Source organism: Mesoplodon bidens (genome assembly GCF_964165515.1).
Source record: "Mesoplodon bidens genome assembly, contig: HAP1_SCAFFOLD_395, whole genome shotgun sequence".
Classification (NCBI taxonomy): Eukaryota; Metazoa; Chordata; class Mammalia; order Artiodactyla; family Ziphiidae; genus Mesoplodon; species Mesoplodon bidens.
In genome coordinates, this window is record NW_027671207.1 from 74,282 (window position 1) to 92,786 (window position 18,505).

Sequence of the window (18,505 nt, forward strand, 5' to 3'; positions counted from 1 at the left end):
TGAAAAGGGGGACATCTATAGTGTCAAGTTGAAGTGGATTCTTCCCTTCCTCACCAATAGTAGGTTAAAAATCAACCATAGTTTAGTGTGCTTCAGGTTTATGTCCGTATAGCCTTTTCTCCTCTGGAGTTCAAGTTCCTTCTCCTCTTCCTCTCCCTCCTCCCTTCCAACAGTGCCTAACACCTAGTAAGTACAATATGCCTCAAGGTGTTTCTAAGCTCTCAATCACACAATCAATAGAAGCCTCTCCACTCTAGACTAGCTGCAATCTGCACTGAATCCCCTATTACCTTCCTTCTTGGTTTATTGCCTCATTTTGCTGGATTATGTCTATAAATAGCTTAAGGTGTAGCACAGGAGGTCAATTTTTCAAATTTCTTTGGGTACAAAATATCTTCTTCAGCCTCCACGTATGACTGATAGTTTGGCTGGATACAAACCCCTAGGGTGAAAATTATGTGCCTGAAAAACTTTGGAGGTATCTTTCTAATGCCTTCCAGGATCCATGGTGCTCATGACAAGTATGATAAAGTCAGATTTTAACCTTTTTTTTTAGGTGACCAGTATTTTTCTCCTGGAATGGATGTATCCTCTCAGTATTTTATTCTATTTTAATTTATTTTTTCAGTATTTTAAAGTTTCACAATGAAGGGTGCCTAGGTATGAGTCTATTCTTGCTCATCTTGCATAACTATTTTCAATCTGAGGCCTGATGTCTACTTTCAGCTGTGGGGAATTTTGTTGCCCTTTGACAGCTTCCCTCCATTTTTTTTCTGGGTCTGGACTTTCTAATAGTAACATGTGGGATCTCCGAGATGCAGCCTCTCTAACATATTTCTATCACATTTTCCATTGGGTCTTTCTTTTTTATATACTGAGAAATTTTTTAAATTCCTACTGAATTTATTTCAGCAACCATATTTTCATTTCCAGGAGACCTCTCTTGCTTTCTGACCATTCTCCTTTTCATTAATACCCTAGTCTTATTTTATAGTTGCTAGCTCTTTTTAAACCTCTCTCAGGATACTAATTAGGGGTTTTTCTTAAATTATTCTGTGCCCTAAATTGTCCCTGGTCCTACTAGGATATGTTTGCACTCTTTCCCCCTCTCTCATGTTGTAAGCTTTACTCAACTAACAGGCAAATGACACTTATTTTCTATTTAAGAATGAGCGCAGAAAGCTCCCTGAAGTCAACGATTGATTGGCTTCTTATGCAGGAAGAAGCGGGGAGCAACTGTAACAGGATCTCCCCCTAACACAGTTTTCTAGGGTGTAAAAACTCATACTAGCTGCCCCAGTTCTCGCCAGTTTCACTGTTTTCAAAATGAAATCATCTCATTTCAGGAGGGTGAGGGCGGGTTTGGGAGTCCACTCCTCCAAACACAACCCTTCAATGAGCTCCCCTATCTCAGTCACACTTTTAACTAACTCCACACTCTCTCCTACATGCGCACCTGAGCATGGGGCTACTTTTTCAGGTGGGGTCAGAATCCTCCTCAGTTGCACGTGGTCCCTGTGCATATTCTAGGTGATGCTTTTCCTCTGTTCTACTGCTTCAGTTTCACACTCTTCCACCTGTCTTCTGTCTTTCAAAACTATGTTGAAATCTCTTGATTGTTGTGGGCATATATACTTAAACACTTTGATACCATCATTGTAGTGTCTTGTCAAAACAGAGAAGAGGTAAAAGGGTTCTCAGTGCATTCTGAATCTGCTATTCTGTGGTCCCAGTGTTTAAACTTCTTGGACTTCGCCAGTGTCTATTACTGCTCTTAGAAATACAATCTCGTGGTCTATTCATGAAGGAAATGAATACACCACATCTAAAATAACAAGGAATGTGGCTTAGATGCTCTAGGGTCTTGTCATACTCTGCCATTTACTAATAAACCACTTACGTTCTATAAATTGTAGGTGCTCATTTATAAAACGAATGGGAGTAACTCTACATGAACTATAGATTTCTCCTACTCTAACATTTCATAATCTTCTAAGTTCTTTTCTTAAAATTTCTCTATATTATCATTAATTTTAATTAAAAAATAAAAATCTAACTTTCTCTTTTGAAAATCAAAGAGTAATTCCCGTAGTCCTACAATAATGGGATAATTAGTTCTGAAACCTGTCAAGTGTCATGTTTCACATGAAGAGAAAATCATACTAAATAATTTTAAAAAATTAAACATGGACTTTGTAGCACAAAGACAAGGTCCTCCCCAAATGGTGTTCCTTTATTTACTAGAAATGTTCAGCTCTGCATTAAAGTTGAAATAAAATAAATATATTAATTTTGAGGTGCAAAAATTTCTTATAAAAATCAATTTTTCTTTTCTGTCCATACAAATAAAAGTAAGGAATGACATTAGAGGTCAGGATTATTTGGTAATAGAATGTAGCTTCTTGATATTTTTGATTTTAGGAAAGCAGAATATCAACATCAAAACTTTTTTCAACTTTACTTTTATTTAAAATGAGGCCATATTTTCCTCTTATAAAAAGAGATTTCAACTAGAACTGTCCATTTTCTCATCTGTAAAACAAGAGCACTGAATCAGCTGATGTATTCATTCAGAACTCAATTTCCTTATCTTATGATCACTAAGGTTCTCCCTAAATCTAATATACTAAGGTTGTAAGGAAAGGAAAATATATTACTAACGACATGTTTTGATTTTAGTTTCTTAGAGTTCAAATGTCCACCATTCACCTTGGTCTAAGCTTAAGGAATCATTCAACGGGATACAATGCAGATGGGAGGAGAAAACAGAACCCTCACACAAGCTGTGCTGTGTTGCAATCAGCCTTCCGTTTGAAAAATAATCTTCTCTATAGCTTTAAAGTGATAACTTTGTACCTGCAATGCTTCTTGTTTCAAATGGATTTTCTCTGGCTCCTCCTGAACACGTTCTGAGGAATCATCGACCTCTTCGATTTCTGAGGAGGAAGGACTCTCTACTGTCACAGTCACAGGAAATTCTGATGGACCTGAGTGTCACAAGAAGAAGATAGGAAACCACAGAGTTGTTAAAGTAAAGTGAAAAGAAAGAAGACAAGATTGTATAAAAGACAACACAAGCCAGATACCAAATATCCAAATATTAGAGGACATTTAACAAAAGTGATCTGAGGTATCATTATTTATAAATGTCTCTCACTGCCCTTTAGTGTAAAACAGGCAATGACTAAGTAAAAGTACAGTAACTTATTTTTGCCATGTTACTGTACAGACGTCTGTCGTACGTGGTTAGGACTAGTAATGGGAATTGCCCATATTATTTTACTAAGTTTCTTTCACAGAAGCCAAGTGAAGATCCAAGGTAAACATTTTTTCTCAAATCAACTTTATACTGCAAATGAAAAATTTATTCTTCACCATCAGACAAAAACAGTCTGGAAGAAAATGTAGTTTTTCAGAGGAAAATACATCAGTAAAGGGACTGATGAATAATCAGAAAGTCAACATATCTAAGCTGTGAATAATAGACATTAGAATTTAAAAAAATAAATCACATACACATACACAACTAAAACTGACCCATCAAAAATTTCATCTTCTCACCACCCTTAAGCCAAAACTAGGGCAACAATTCTCCCAGCAAGCTTCACTGCCACTGCAATGTTGTTCAATAGGACATTTCCAAACATTTAAAAACTGACCTGGCCACAACCCCATAAAAGTCTACAGATCATAAAGAACTGTGCTGGGATTATATAACCACGCAGAAGACAAGTCACTAGGACATCATTTTGACAGCAAGCAGCAAACCCTGCAGCATAGGAAAAACCTAACAGGAGAACGAGGTGCACACCCCTCTCTCTGGGAATGCAAGGCCAGGACTGACACCCAAGATGCTCTTCTCTCAACCTCAGCAGTGGTGCCATTCACAGAGCAACTATGCAGTCTCCCAAGACCACTGGGAAGGAGAATCTGATACTGACAGTATTAGCTTGCCATGAGGCCATAAGCGAGGGAATGTGTGTGGCCTTGGAGAGAGAGCAGAGGTTTGGGAGATGTTGCTTTATATTGGCTTTCAGATCAGGAATTTGTACATATAGCCCGCAAACAACGTTTCTTGAAAACATGTGAACATTCTTGAGTATGACAGCTCCATGTGAGGGGTCAGAAATGGCAGTCAAGTTCGTTTCACTGGGTAACAGCTGATTTGCGGACTGGAAAACAGGCTTCCTTGTTTACAGACATCACCACAAGGCTGCCCGTTGTGTGCCAAATCCATACAACTACACAGTTGCATTGGGAGAGCGACCAAACATGTTTTACATGGATTTATTTCAGAGAGGGAAATGCTTCATGTAAGGCTCTGTCAGTTTAAAAAGCAAGAAGAATGATCATCCACCTTTCCCGATTCAAGCCCTATATATCATAAATATGATAGCTACACACCACCAACTGATTACGTACATCACAAGCTTTGATGAATGGAAAGCCCCTAAAAAGATAGCAACAAAACGAAGTTAGATCTTCATGTAAATACATCACCAGTTAAACCCAGTTAATACAACTATTTAGTAGTATGAACAGTATCCATACAGAATTGTGTATAAAAATAAATAAGCTCAAAACAAGGACCTGGAGGGCTCTGCTATGGAGAAAACACAACAGAATTCAGCCTACTGGCTTGGTAATAACTCTCTGAACTGCTGAGAGGCCCCTTCAGCTCCTATGTTCAGGATGGTTGAGATTTCAGTCTCTCTTCTTTAAATGGTGATATTAATCGTTCTCTAATTTACCACCCTGTGTGACGAGGATGGACTTGCGATTAAGTGTCTCAGCAAGAAGATAGGAAACCACAGAGCTGTGAAGCTCAAGTGCAAACACTGGGGATTCAACACTATAGTTTATGCAACAGCAATTCACATTACCATTTGCAAAAAAGTAGTCGGTTGTCCAGTGGGGATTAGAAACATCCATTTAACATGAGCAACTGAACAGATATTTTACACAGTAACTACTTCAAGTACTATTTAAAATCAATTCTCTTTGTTTTCTTAAGCAATTGTTAATCCCCAATTTCCTGATTACTACCAAGTAAGTCACCTGAAGATCATCTAGAGCCATCTATTTCACTTAGCAAGCCTAAAGCTATAATTCAACCATTTTATTTACTGTTCTGTGACAACAATTACTATGAACAGCTATCCCCTGGATAAGAAATCAGCTAATGCTAGTTGAACTCAGTAAATCTGATTTACTGAGTTAATAAGCCAGTTGATTTAGAATAGGTCTAATGCATATTTTTCATCCATTCTGCATTAAACTATTTCCCATGCCTAAAATGTCTTTTTCCCCATTCGTACGTATCCAAATTCCTACTTCTGTGCTGTAGGGCTTCGCTCAACTACACCTGCCTTTAATCAAACTTTTCTCACATGCACAATTGGTGATCATTTTAGTCTCCTCAAGACTCCCACGGAGTTACCTCTGTTGTGACACTTGAGAAACAACTTGAAACTCCCAATTACTTTTAATTTTTCTTCCTTAGAGGGCTCATTAGGCAGAAGCCATGTGTGAGTTACCTTTTTTCCCCTACACAAAGCACCAGAGACCACCCACATAATAGAAGTTCCAAAATAAAGAACTCTAAATGACTGAAAAAGACAGGGAATGCAAACAGGTTACCTGTTGCTTTTTGCACTTTCTGCAGGACACAATGGCCGGAAACCAGACACTCCAGGTGGTAGCGCTTCAGGAGGGTAACATTCTTGACCAGCAGAGTGTTTCCTTCCATTACTTACAGGCTTCTTTGCGGCCAAGACTACGTTTGACAAAGCATGAAAACAAGGAATCAAGATGCACCAAAGGTCTACACAGCAACTGTCACACGTGCACACGTCGAAAGGAATCAAAAAGGCACTTGACAATGATGCCAAGCCCATTAAAAAGAGGATCGGTTTTGTACAAAGGTTTTACATGAGCCAGCATTTTAAAAAAATATAAGTTCTCTACAGTAACAAGTTATTTTAACTAAAACAAAAGTATTGAGATGTGCAGAAATGCAAAAATAAAGTTTAAAAAAAAAATCCCAAAGTATGATACATTTTATGTATCATGTAGAAACACTCAAGTTTCCTGAATCTTAGAACACCTTTGGCATTTCTGAATCTCAAGGACACAGAAACACAGATACACCCATGACTTCTGCCAAACAGAATCTTCAGAAGTAGACCAAAAGTTAAATTTAAGATGAATTTTTCTATGTAAAAACAATACAAGTTATAAGGCTGCAAGTTGCTGGGGTGTAGGTGAGTCAATTTTACCTTCCTATAAGCCTGTCAACCTTCACTGCTCCTTTGATTTCATATAGAAAACACACAAAAAAACAAATGAAACCCACTGGATGAAAGAGTGAAATGTGGAGACTTACCCTATATTTCAGTAGTAAAGAGGCAAGTATCTTTATAGGAAACATTTGGTTGCAAACCTAGACCTACGTGTTAAAATTTTACTTAGAACAAGCCATATATTAAAATTCACATTTAAATATTTAATTTGAATTTACTGAAAACAAACATCATAGGTTAAAATGGTTATATTTATCCTTCAAAGCTACTATATTTTATTTTATTTTATTTATTTATTTTAATAGATCTTGATTGGAGTATAATTGCTTCACAATTCTGTGTTAGTTTCTGTTACACAACAAAGCGAATCAGCCATATGCATACACATGTCCCCATATCCCACCCTCTTGAGCCTCCCTCCCACCCTCCCTATCCCACCCCTCTAGGTCATCGCAAAGCACCAAGCTGATCTCCCTGTGCTATGCTGCTGCTTTCTACTATATTTTAGCAGCATTAGGATGCAGGGTAAAATGGAGTGTATGCGGTAATACAGGACAAATATTTCACAGAGTGTAGCTTATTGATAATCACCACACGATCCTCTGTGATTTACATGCCTCTTAAAAATATATAGGAGCTCAGTTCATTTTGTGCTATTTTATTGTGTTTTTTAACTTCATTGCCATCAAAAAAAATGTTTGTATGCATATGGTTTGTACGTGTATACCCTTCCTTTACTTTCAGAAACTAATGCAAATACATATGTTTTAAATTTTTTTTAATTACACTTTTCTTGTTAGGAGATTAAAAAATTTCTAATAAAAGTTCCCATCTTTTATTAGGCATACATAAGTACAATATAAATGTGACACAATTCACACCATTATTTCACCCCTATACTCACCTGGATCTAGGTATATACCCAGATACTGATTTGGCTTACCTCTATGTTGCCAAATAACTGAGGCAAACACAAAAAAAAGCCCAAGAAATAAAATTACTCTTAAAAGAGCTCAATGAGTTTGTATACTTCAGTTACATTTCCACCTTGTTTAATCATGCTAACTAAAAAAAAATGTTTAACTGTTCTCATTCCATGATGCCCTATTATTCTGTACTAATTTTACAGAATTCCTAATATGTTTTACATATACATGTTTTATTTATATATCTTTCCATTTCTAATATCATAGCAAAAGTCAATGTAGCTATTTTAAGAATGCTTTACATATAATATAAATTTTTAATAATAATATCTAATTAGTGTGATATCACAAATCTTAACTTCTTTGAATGTACTATTTGATTATTAAAATATCACTCTCTTGAAATAACAATTGGCAGACGATCATAAGCTTTTTTTTGACTTCATAAACACTCTTAACAACTTATTTAATACACTATTGTCCAAGCAAGTTGATTAATAGAGAATCAAAAACATACAACTTGAAGTAGAAAAAAAAAAGCTGTATTTATGAAGATGTTTACAATAGTTTATTTGAGGTTATTTCCAATTTTTCACCAATTTAAAAAATTGACCTACTCAATGAAACCTTGTGAATGCAATGGTAAAAAGTATAACTATGAATCACAGAATTTAAATTTAGTATGAAAAGATAAGAATGGCAAATTATATTGAAGCTATGTGGAATTATGCTTATAGACAGCAGGAAGAGAAAATTAAAATGTAAATATTGCTTGATAGGAGAATGGGGTTAGAGGTGGTCTTTTAAATTTTTCATTTTTATGCTAATACAATAGCTTTATAAAACCCCAAAATCTTCAAACAACACATTTTTTAAAAATTGTGGTAAACGACACAAAACAGAAAATTTATAATTTTAACCATTTTAAAGTGGACCGTTCAGTGATATGAAGTCAACAAAGTTTTAAAACTTTCATAGGGCACCTGAATAAAAGATGTGTTGTCCACTGGTGATTTTAATGTATCTGGTATATAACTAAAGTCACCACAAAACCCTTTCTGGGAAATTGGCAGATCATAAACATAAACAATTTAGTTTGCTTTTTATTAAACCTTATTGTTTTGCTGTTTCAAAATTCAAATTTACTCACAAGAAAGAGTCAGTTTCATATTAGATTTGGTTTCACAAATGCTGCTCCTGCTATTCATTCTTATCACCAAAAAAAAAAAAAAGACTATTTGTGACTAACGATAATATGTTACAGAAAATAAAAAGTTAAAAGGTTTTCAACCTGCATATCTGGGAACCTAAATTAAAGCATCACACAACATTTTCAAAAACAGAAAATGCATTTGATTTGACTAAAATCTTAGTTTTAAGATGGCAGAAAGTACCTTGATAATTTTCTTTTAAGAAAGAAAGAAAACCAAGCCATTAAAGAGAAATTCTTCCGAGAGAACTGAAACATGTTATATACCTCTGACTTGGCACTCCTTCCATCTGGAGAACTTTTTTGGTAACTGTTTTCATCACAGAATGATCTAAAGTAAAATGAATTGAAATTAGAGTAATTATTTTCCAATGAGTGGCTATTTCCATTTAAAACCAAAAGCCAACTAATTATTGCTTTACCCATACATTTAAATATGAAGTCTACATTATATAATTATACACTTATTTCCCCCTTTGTGTATTCTAATTTCTTCCTCAGAAACCTAAGATGCCATCTTGCAGACTGCCCACAGTGGCTACTATTTTGGCAGCAGCAAAGGTCAACTTGAAACATTTTGCATCTCAAGTGGCTTTGGATACCTTTGGATACAAAGTACAGTCTGAGCACCGTCCAGACGCTTAGATACCTAAAGAGCATCTAAGATATCAAACCAGGGCATCCAAGATAACAAACCAAGTCCTGATATTCCCTCAAAAGCTGCTCCTCCCATCAGCCCCCTTCTTCTAAGAGATACTACCCAGTTGCACACATAATCATCAACGACTTGTCTCCTTGTTACTATTTCCTTCATACCTCACATCTATCTGCAGGTCTTGAGAGCTACACCCTCAAAACACAACCTGAATTCAACCACTTTTCACTTGCTGCAAACTTCCAACCTAACCTAGGCCATAAACATCTCTTATTTGGAGCACTGTGATAGTCTCCTAAGTGGTCTCCCTGTTCCTCTTCTTTTTTTTTTTTTTTTTTTTTGCGGTACACGGGCCTCTCACTGTTGTGGCCTCTCCCGTTGCAGAGAACAGGCTCCGGACGCGCAGGCTCAGCGGCCATGGCTCACGGGCCCAGTCGTTCCACGGCATGTGGGATCCTCCTGGACCGGGGCATGAACCCGCGTCCCCTGCATCGGCAGGTGGATTCTCAACCACTGCGCCACCAGGGAAGCCCCCTGTTCCTCATCTTTATCCTCTGAAGTCCCTTCTCTATACCAGGTCACCTTATTCAGATACGATTTGGATCATGCCTTTTGCCAGTTCAAACCCCTCTACTCATTTAGAATAATCCACATCTTTACTCTGGCCTTCAAGTCTTTACAAGAGCAGACCCCTGGCTAGCTCCTTGACCTCATGTCCTACCACACTCTTCTTCACTCGGTACTCTGCCCAGATTGGCCTCCTTGCTTTTCCTTAAATACTCCACCCACCTACATGCCTACATACTCATTGCCTCCTTGTCCTGGAATGTGCTTACTCCACATCTTCCATGGCTTGCTCCTCTCTTCATTCAGGTCTCCGTTCAAATGCCACTTCTCCAGTGAAGCTGTCCCCTAAAAAACCTATCCAATGGAGTCCTACCTGCTCTCCCTCACTCTCCTTACATTAACACAGTTTGCACTTCCTACTCTCTAAAATTATATGACTTATCTGTTTACTCATTTCTATCTGATCTCCTTCACTAGAATGTAAGCTCCATGAGGGCAAGACTTTTGTCTGTCTGGTTCACTGCTTTATCCCTAGTCCCTAAACCCGTCTCTGGCACACAGAAGATGATTACAAAATTACTTGTGAATCTGACAAATGAATAAAGTACTACTGGCAAGAATTCAGAGGTTGCACAGGAAAGAAAGAATGCTCTTGGTGGAAACAGGCTTAGTATCTATGTTCACCTGTATTCAGAGTAGAGATAAGAAAAATTGACAAGTATAATTCACTTTAATTAGTACAGTAGCTGCTAAAAACATAAGGGAAGTGCAACACTAGAAAAGTACAGTTGAAGCTTGAACAACATGGGTTTGAACCTCGCGGGTCCACTGACACACGCATAGTTTTCAATACATAGGTACTATCATCCTACATGATCCAAGGTTGGTTGAATCCACAGATGTGGAACCACTGACTATAAACTTATACCCAGATCTTCAACTGCGTAGGGGTTGACACCCCTAAGCCCACGTTGTTCAAGGGCCAACTGTATATGATGAAGAAAGTTAAACACATTAAGTTTTAAAAAACTGTCAATACCTGAACAAATTCTTTTTGTTTTGCTATGTGTTCATCAATTTAAAAAAAGTGACCACATACCAACCAGCAGATTTTTTCTTATATCCAGAACGAGCAGAGTTCGGTTGGTTTCAAGGGTCTTTAATAAAGCCTTTGCTCCTTCACTGGTGAGGCCGCACTGCTGCAGGTCAAGTGCTTTCGATGAAAGACAAAAGGTCACTTGCTAACTCTACAGATTTAACATATAGACAACTCTCATTTTCTCACGTGTGGAAGAGTCCTGCACAAGACAAGTCATGGCAGGTTTGTAATTTTGGGTATGGAAAAAAACAGAGACATATACGCACACACATAATGCATAATCCAATTTAAAAACCTCTTCTTGGATGTGCAATGATAACCCTGGCTTTAGTACCAATAAATCAGACAACAGATTTTACAATTACAGAACTGAAGAATAACTGTATATAACCTATGAGCAAAAAGCATCACAAAATGAATCTCAGTTCATAATTAGCAAGGGCGGCAGGGGCATGTAAACCTCACAAGCAAAACCTGGTGGAGCTCAGAAATGCACTGCATTCTTTTGATCATGATCTTCAGCTCCAAATCACACTTGAAACTAGTTCAAAGGGGAAAACAAAATAGAAGAAATGTAATAACTGTTAGTTTTAGGGGAAAAAAAGACAAGTCTAAGAGGATACAAATAATAAAAACTTTCAACAATGTGTGAATAGAGAATACATACTAAAAAGCTATCATGAAAGTATGATGGTCAAGAACCCTCGCAGTAAAAGGTCAGACAAAAACCAGAAAAACTGATCATGAATTCTAGTAGTTCTGGGGCTGAACAACCTACTCATTTAAACCAAAGGGATCATCACTAAAGCACAGGGATTAAAAAATATTACATGAAAGGAAACTATGATGAGTCTTTTGTTTAAGTGTTGTGTGGACCATCACATTAAAATAACTGGAGTCTTTCAACACACCCATGACGCACAGAAATAGCAAGTCAGACATACGGATCTGACAGGATATGATACAACCCTTACAAACTCTCACTACAGAAGAATGGACACAGGGTATAATTAACCAAATAGCCAAATTAATACAAACAGCCAGTAAACCTCACCAGTCAATCAAATGAATACAAAATAAAACAAAATGTGGTTATTCTCCTATCAGATGAAGCCAAGATTCTGTAAGAAAAGCCTTTAAATAATGTCTATACACTTTGGATACAACAACTCTCTTTCTAAGAATCTAACCAAAAGAAATAGTCAGAGATATAGGTAAGGATATATATCAGAGTACTATTTGTAACTGAAAAACTGGACAAAGCTTATATACAAGAATGGATAAGCTATGTGCACTGTGGCATATTCATATAATGGAATACTGAACAATCACAAAAAATGATGTAGGAGATGCAAATTTACTGACTTGCCAAAATGCTCATACTAAATTAATTGAAAAAAGTTATAAAATTTGGAGTAATCCCACTTGCATAGAAAATGGAGCGGTACTCATTTTTGTAGTTTTACATTTTTTTACAAGTGCTACAGGCCAGTGTTTGTGAGAGGCAGGCTTCACATCTACTGTTGGGGTGGACTACAAATTGGCATAGCCTATCTGGGTGGTAATTTGGCCATGTGTATCAAATGTCTTAAAAATAGGTCACACATAGTCATTCCACTTGTAGTACCTTATTCTACAGAAGTAATCCCGATGGACACAGAGATGTATATACAACGTATTCACATTGTTTCTGACAGGGAAAAGCAAACTGTCTAAATAGAATTGCAAAGAATTGATTAAACTATGGGACATCATTATGACGCAATACTACATGATACATCATTAAGTGAAAAAAGCAGGAATATGAAAGAGCAAGTATACTACAATTCTAATTTTGTAATCCCTAAGTGAACATATATATTTGTAGAAAAAAAAAGAAAGTATATACATCAAAATGAACAGTGATTATATCTGGGTATTAAAATTATAGGTAATTGTTCTCTTGTTACTCTGTATTTTCTATAAAGGATATATGCAACTCTTAGAGAAAGTTTAAAGGCAAAATAAAAGCTATCAGTACAATGAGGCTTTAAAAAATCCTATCACAATAGTATCATGCCAAAAGCTAAGCATATTTCATATTAAACATTCAATATTTTCAATTTTAGAATTTCCCTCTAAGCCATAAATCCTCACTAAGAGATTCTGCCAAAGCACTTGCACCCAGGTCACCAATGAGCGGGTTTGCAGTTCAGAGTGATGCGCCTCAAACCAGCCATGCAGTCAAGATCACGTCTCCTGGAATGAAGACTCTCAGCCCAGGTTTCTTCATGCCTTCTGGTAGTCTGATACTTCAAAGATTTAATGGGATGTAATTAAGATGCTTGAATAAGGAAACAGGGTATGCCTGAGTATGGCTTCTTATGTCAGAGATTTACACACACACACAGATCAAGCATATATGCCAGAAGCATCAACCTGAGAAATTCAACAGTCACTTCTGGTTTACGAGTCCAGTGACCCAGATTCTGCTCGGTCAGTGATTAGATTCTAGCCACTGGATTTCCTGTTTCTGAACACTTATGTAAAGTTGGGCAACTCAGTTACAGTCTATTATTATTTTCCTTATCTTCTAAGTCAGGGAATTGGTTCTAAATTCTATCTTTGCTGAGGCCCTATATTTCATCATCCTGTCCTCCAATGGCCTCCAAACACCTGACTGGGCAAACCATAAGAAAACTTTTTAATATGCATCTTATTTATTAACACATTATATACACAAAGTTCCGTACATATAATTTATGTACATGTTAAACTACACAGATTTTTAAAAATAATACAAAGGTAAAAATGTTCTAATATTTTCTTTTCCTAACTCCTAAGGCATTATTTTATTTTACTTATTTTTTTAAGAAGATTTATTTAATTATTTGTTTGTTTGTTTGGCTGTGCCGCGTCTTTAGTTGCAGCATGCCGGATCTTTCAGTTGTGGCATGTGGGCTCTTAGCTATGGCAGGCACGTGGGATCTAGTTCCTTGAGCAGGGATCGAACCCAAGCCCCCTACATTGGGAGCACATAGTGTTAACTGCTGGACCGCCGGGGAAGTCTCAAGCATTATTTAAAAAACTATATTTACAAAATGTATCTCACATGCTACCTACGGTGTGCACACAAACTTTACAGGCCTGGCCTATGCAGAGCCAGTTTGATGTGCCTTGGGAAAATAATGGTTTGACATTTAAGCAAAAGTACTGTCTTGAAGACATTCAATTCTTTATATTCATAAAGTAAATTTTGGTAACAGGGAACACTGACTGTCAATGAAAAAAGTCTTATTACATTCCTGAAAAAGTAAAAGACTCAAAGTGCCTTTGTTACTCTATAAGGAAAATCATTAGTGTCATTTTTCTATTAACAATAACTTATTAAAGCTCCAAGCAGAAACTTACACAGTGCTTAGTATGTGCCAGGCACTGTTTATACAGATAAGTACATTTAAACCTCATAATGAGGCATAGAGGTTAAGTGATTTGCCCATGTTCACTAGCTATGAAATGGGAGAAAGGGAATTTGAACCTAGGCCATTTGGCTTCCGCACCCAAGTTCCTGACTGTTTTCTACCTCAGGGGTCAATGCACTTGCCCTGTATAGGCTCAAAGAAGTTTTCAATTTTTAAAATCTAAATTTAAACATTTCCAGATTTGTGGGCTATACAGTTTCTGTTGCAACTACTCTGCCCCACTGGTGTAGGGTGAAAGGAGCCATAACTACCATGTAAACAATGGGTGCGACTATGTTCCAGAAAAACTTCCTTTACAAAGCCAGGCGACGGGCTGGATCTGGCCCACCAGCCAGAGTTTACCTATCCCTGATCTGCACCATCAAACTATTAAAAAGCCTTCATGTCAAATTATTAACTAACTTTAGGCCTAAATACAGTCATTATAACCACTGTAAAGTTGTTAAGGCATTATTTTTAAAACTCTACAAATTTCTGATGTACTGACTTTTATTAGTTTAAAAACTACAACAGCTAATAAACACTTGATTCATTTAAGTCTTGAAGACTAGAATGGCATAGTTTCTTCACAGTATTACAATAAATGTTTTCAGTAAAAAAAATACATAAAAGTATTATTAGGTATTATATATTAAATCTCTTATTTCTAAAATTAAGTGGACTATCTTTACTAAATGGTAGAATCCCAAACTGAAAACTGGTCATATTCTTTCAGCAAAATGAAAGCTGCACTCACATGTATCAAAAGGCAAAAATTAGGGCTTCCCTGGTGGCTCAGTGGTTGAGAGTCCGCCTGCCAATGCAGGGGACATGGGTTCGTGCCCTGGTCTGGGAAGATCCCACATGCCGCGGAGCGGCTAGGCCCGTGAGCCATGGCCGCTGAGCCTGCGCGTCCAGAGCCTGTGCTCCACAACGGGAGAGGCCACAACAGTACCACACACACACACACACACACAGAGACAAAAATTAACTGCCCTCTGTATCAATATATTAATGTGTTTCAATCACATATGTTTTCATGAAAGTTTAAACATAAAATCACCTTTAAGATCTAGGCCATGGGATCTGCTCCATGCCATGTCAGAATACACCCCGTGAAGTTTACTTAACTTGTCTTAAGTGTGATAGAATTCTTTATACCTTCACAAATAACTAAAAGGAAAAAAAAAAAAACCCCCACACACAATAAGATGAAGAGCCTATACATTTGTCAATCTTGACTTATTTGCTTTTCTTCAGTCAGTTGGAAGTTTATAGCCACATTCTCAAAATCATTAACTACAATCTTCCAAACAGGTAATTGATGAACAGATGCATTCTAAAACTTGTCAGTAACAAAGTGCTATTCCAGTTTATAGCAACAGTTTAATTCTATTTAGATACTAAAACTGAATACACTGAATACTGCAAACTTTATTCCCAACCACTCAGCAAAGTACTACATACCTTTTCAGATATAGGGAAAAAAAGAAAAAAAAGAAAAAGCATACGATTCTTCCTATTTTCATTTCCAAAGATACATCCCAATCTTAATGATCAATCAGCGATTTAAACGTCAACTATAAACCCAGTATACTGCTGCTATGCAGTGTACTAGAGCAATAGAAGAGAGAGGACCTCAAACTCTCTGTTCCCTCAAATTCAAAGGCAGGCTTCCTGACCCCTCCAGACCACTACTGGACACAGGGAAGGCACACTAATGTTTCAGGACCCCAACCAACAGTCACCTGCTTTGTCATTACTTCCATGACACACCCTCACCAACACCACTGAGTTTGCTGCTCCTACGGGACGTTACATGTATTTACTATTTTAACACATACCACAGTGCATCATAATTATGATTGCAGATAGATGTTCTAACAATTGAAAGAGAATGATGACTATTTTGCTCTTTACATCTTGCTATTTCCCTTCCCATAATATTTCTTGAAGCGAAACCATAAAATATAGACAAACACAGAAAACAGAAAATATACAAAACGTGTGCTTTGCACCTTAACACAAACTTAAGTAAAATTAGTTCTGACAGTATCCAGCATGACAAACTTCCATGGTACAAATGAGAATGGACCAAGGTTTGAGCAGGTACAGGAGACAATCCAGGCATGAACAACACCAAGGAAAGGTAGACAGGAAGTAACATGGTGTGTAGGAAATCATGAGACCAGTCTGATGGGAAGAGACTTAAACAAGACTGAAACTCACTTTCTAAACCTCCATCTCCAATTGGACAATTCGCAGGACACAGGTGCACCAAAGTGGCCAATTTATTCAATCCCTTTAATATGGAGGAAGAGTTTAAAATTTTACTGGTTTAATTTGCCCCAAAAGCAACTCTCAACACTTATGGCCTCTGTCGTCGGAGCTTTGTATGAAATTAAGTCAAAGTGTGGCGCTCCTTTGCCTTTTTTTTTTTTCTCCTTAAAAAAGAAAAGAAACAATTCTTCCGAGTAAAAGCAAACATATTCCAAAGCATGTGTACTTTGAAAAGTAAAGAAACTTTATTAACAACTTCATAAAAACTGACTTAAAAGTTTAAAAAGAAAAAAACATGTTTCAAAGTCCTTCCGACTGGAGTCGTGTCTCATAGTGTCCTTTCTTTACAGAAATAGTCGCATTATGACACATATGCACAAGGATTAACACCATGACACACTGTACACGGCGGGCCCCGGCGAGCTCACCAGGCGTCGTCTGAGTCCAGGTCTCTGGGGAGGATCCACTCCACGGATGAGCCCAGCAGAGTCTGAAGCTCGTTCGTGAACTCCACCAGATCTAAGAGCTCCTTCCTTTCCGGATTAAAGGACTCCAGGTCTTTGGGGCAAGAGAATAAGAGACTTGCTGACACTTGCCGGTAGAACTCGGCCTCCGCGATGGTGACAATTTCCACATTTGGAAAATTGCAGCGGAATATGCAGGAGGACATTTGCAGTTTCTTGAGCAGGTCTGAGAGCAACAGCCAGTTACAAGGCCTACACCAGAGAAAGGACAGTGGTTTGAGTTTCCGGCAAAATGAGAGGCGCTCCCAACTATGAACTACCCGTCTCCTGGCGGGGAAAGGGCCTGCTACTTCCACTTTGATTACCCCACCCCCACCCCACTTCTCACTGTCCTTAGAAGATCTACTTCTTCTTTTTCTTTTTTAAATTTATTTATTTATTTATTTTTGGCTGCATTGGGCCTTTTGCTGGGCACGGGCTTTCTCTAGTTGTGGCTCGTGGGCTCTAGAGCGCAGGCTCAGTAGCTGTGGCACACGGGCTTAGTTGCTCCGTGGCATGTGGAATCTTCCCCGACCAGGGCTCGAACCTGTGTCCCCTGAACTGGCAGGCGGATTCTTAACCACTGTGCCACCAGGGAAACCCGGAAGATCTACTTCTAGCGGGGGAACTCTGGACTCATGTGCATGTGTTAAGAGACCACCTAGGGCGGATCAGCCAACTTAGACAAAAGCAGGAGCAGCGCCCCTGAACCAGCCTCGTTGCAGGCCACCCCAGTGCTGCCTTGGCTCTGGCCACAACTCAGGTCACCCCTCTCCAAGTAAGTGCACCCCGTTCTAGTCACTGGGGAAAACCAGTCTGTATGCCAACCCAAGGGAGATGGCAAACACCTCTTTGACCTCTCCTCTCCTCCGGCCCTCACGGAGAGAGCATGAGAAACACTCGAGGTCACCTGGCTTTCCTTTCCTTTCCCACACCTCCAACCCGCCCCTCAATGCTGCCGGGAGTGAGGCTTTTTCGAGAAGGGAGGTGGTACAATCCTTCCTGATACCCTGCCACACTTTATCATCTCTATCCCGAATACAATGTCACCACAAAGGCAGACACGGTCCCAGCCTCAGAGTCCAAGGAGGATGCTACTCCTTAAGCACCGGGCTCAACACACAGCAGAGCAAGGTCTCCTGATGTGTTCACTCCGAAGGGTTGGTCATGGGGCACAGTGGCCCGACCGTGGGGACAAGACTCGATCTAAGCAAATCTGAAGACACATAAGATCCCAGGTGCCACATACGGCTTTCTCTAATCTTATACGAGAAGAGGGTACACATCAGTATTGTCCCGTGGACCTCACGCGCCTTGGAAGGCCCCTATGGTAGCCGTTTGGGGAGGATCCCTTCCCCAAGAGTTTACTGACTGAAACTGTGCAATTGCAGTCGCTGACTCCCGTATCCTTTGGGCTCTAGGGGTGTGTTCCAATGAGGGCAGTTGGCTGGGGAGCCCTCCCACCCCCCAAACTTTTCTGGAAAAGTTCCACTGCATTATGTGAGGTCGGTGGACACTTGGTG

The 18,505-nt window shown here is 38.4% G+C and overlaps 1 pseudogene across 1 annotated transcript in view; it reads right to left on the bottom strand.

Annotated features, from left to right (window-relative positions):
• Positions 1-16,699, bottom strand: part of LOC308611697 (centrosomal protein of 78 kDa-like) — a 28,953-nt pseudogene extending 12,254 nt beyond the window's left edge. Inside the window, exons 1-8 of the transcript in view lie at positions 16,686-16,699; positions 16,429-16,532; positions 15,263-15,372; positions 12,875-13,050; positions 10,760-10,873; positions 8,706-8,769; positions 4,752-4,755; positions 2,857-2,987 (exon numbers count right to left, since the gene is read on the bottom strand). The product of the transcript in view is annotated as a centrosomal protein of 78 kDa-like (transcript). The remainder of the gene's footprint in view (positions 1-2,856; positions 2,988-4,751; positions 4,756-8,705; positions 8,770-10,759; positions 10,874-12,874; positions 13,051-15,262; positions 15,373-16,428; positions 16,533-16,685) is intronic.
• Between the last annotated feature and the right edge of the window lie 1,806 nt (positions 16,700-18,505).